We start from the raw sequence: 2,500 nt of genomic DNA on the forward strand, positions 1-2,500 counted from the left end.
GGCTGACATTTTGCTCCGCTCACGACGGTCGCCGCGGCACACAAGAACAGCCCAAAAACAGGCCAAAACAGCCCAAAAACGGGCCAAAACTGGCCATTTTTGGCTGCGCGAGCGAGCAGCGAGCGGCGGACAGCGAGCGAAGCGAGAGGCAGCACCGTCCCTGCTATACGAAAGCCCCATCCAGCCCTGTGCCACCCGGGGGGTTCCAGGGTGCTGAGATGGCTGACGTTTTGCTCCGCTCACGACGGTCGCCGCGGCACGCAAGAACAGGCCAAAAACTGGCCAAAACAGCCCAAAAACGGGCCAAAACTGGCCATTTTTTGCTGCGCGAGCGAGCGGAGAGCGGCGAACAGCGAGCGAAGCGCGAGGCAGCACCGTCCCTGCTATACGAAAGCCCCATCCAGCCCTGTGCCACCCGGGGGGTTCCAGGGTGCTGAGATGGCTGACATTTTGCTCCGCTCACGACGGTCACCGCGCCACACAAGAACAGCCCAAAAACAGGCCAAAACAGCCCAAAAACGGGCCAAAACTGGCCATTTTTGGCTGCGCGAGCGAGCGGCGAGCGGCGAACAGCGAGCGAAGCGAGAGGCAGCACCGTCCCTGCTATACGAAAGCCCCATCCAGCCCTGTGCCACCCGGGGGGTTCCAGGGTGCTGAGATGGCTGACGTTTTGCTCCGCTCACGACGGTCACCGCACCACGCAAGAACAGGCCAAAAACTGGCCAAAACAGCCCAAAAACGGGCCAAAACTGGCCATTTTTGGCTGCGCGAGCGAGCGGCGAGCGGCGAACAGCGAGCGAAGCGAGAGGCAGCACCGTCCCTGCTATACGAAAGCCCCATCCAGCCCTGTGCCACCCGGGGGGTTCCAGGGTGCTGAGATGGCTGACGTTTTGCTCCGCTCTCGACGGTCACCGCGCAATGCAAGAACAGGCCAAAAACTGGCCAAAACGGCCCAAAAACGGGCCAAAACTGGCCATTTTTGGCTGCGCGAGCGGCGAGCGGCGGACAGCGAGCGAAGCGAGAGGCAGCACCGTCCCTGCTATACGAAAGCCCCATCCAGCCCTGTGCCACCCGGGGGGTTCCAGGGTGCTGAGATGGCTGACGTTTTGCTCCGCTCTCGACGGTCACCGCGCAATGCAAGAACAGGCCAAAAACTGGCCAAAACGGCCCAAAAACGGGCCAAAACTGGCCATTTTTGGCTGCGCGAGCGAGCGGCGAGCGGCGGACAGCGAGCGAAGCGAGAGGCAGCACCGTCCCTGCTATACGAAAGCCCCATCCAGCCCTGTGCCACCCGGGGGGTTCCAGGGTGCTGAGATGGCTGACGTTTTGCTCCGCTCTCGACGGTCACCGCGCAATGCAAGAACAGGCCAAAAACTGGCCAAAACGGCCCAAAAACGGGCCAAAACTGGCCATTTTTGGCTGCACGAGCGAGCGGCGAGCGGCGGACAGCGAGCGAAGCGAGAGGCAGCACCGTCCCTGCTATACGAAAGCCCCATCCAGCCCTGTGCCACCCGGGGGGTTCCAGGGTGCTGAGATGGCTGACGTTTTGCTCCGCTCTCGACGGTCACCGCGCAATGCAAGAACAGGCCAAAAACTGGCCAAAACGGCCCAAAAACGGGCCAAAACTGGCCATTTTTGGCTGCACGAGCGAGCGGCGAGCGGCGGACAGCGAGCGAAGCGAGAGGCAGCACCGTCCCTGCTATACGAAAGCCCCATCCAGCCCTGTGCCACCCGGGGGGTTCCAGGGTGCTGAGATGGCTGACGTTTTGCTCCGCTCTCGACGGTCACCGCGCAATGCAAGAACAGGCCAAAAACTGGCCAAAACGGCCCAAAAACGGGCCAAAACTGGCCATTTTTGGCTGCACGAGCGAGCGGCGAGCGGCGGACAGCGAGCGAAGCGAGAGGCAGCACCGTCCCTGCTATACGAAAGCCCCATCCAGCCCTGTGCCACCCGGGGGGTTCCAGGGTGCTGAGATGGCTGACGTTTTGCTCCGCTCTCGACGGTCACCGCGCAATGCAAGAACAGGCCAAAAACTGGCCAAAACGGCCCAAAAACGGGCCAAAACTGGCCATTTTTGGCTGCACGAGCGAGCGGCGAGCGGCGGACAGCGAGCGAAGCGAGAGGCAGCACCGTCCCTGCTATACGAAAGCCCCATCCAGCCCTGTGCCACCCGGGGGGTTCCAGGGTGCTGAGATGGCTGACGTTTTGCTCCGCTCTCGACGGTCACCGCGCAATGCAAGAACAGGCCAAAAACTGGCCAAAACGGCCCAAAAACGGGCCAAAACTGGCCATTTTTGGCTGCGCGAGCGAGCGGCGAGCGGCGGACAGCGAGCGAAGCGAGAGGCAGCACCGTCCCTGCTATATACGAAAGCCCCATCCAGCCCTGTGCCACCCGGGGGGTTCCAGGGTGCTGAGATGGCTGACGTTTTGCTCCGCTCACGACGGTCACCGCACCACGCAAGAACGGACCATAAACAGGCCAAAACAGCCCAAAAACGG

This window comes from Musa acuminata, unplaced genomic scaffold (genome assembly GCF_036884655.1).
Source record: "Musa acuminata AAA Group cultivar baxijiao unplaced genomic scaffold, Cavendish_Baxijiao_AAA HiC_scaffold_588, whole genome shotgun sequence".
Lineage (NCBI taxonomy): Eukaryota > Viridiplantae > Streptophyta > Magnoliopsida > Zingiberales > Musaceae > Musa > Musa acuminata.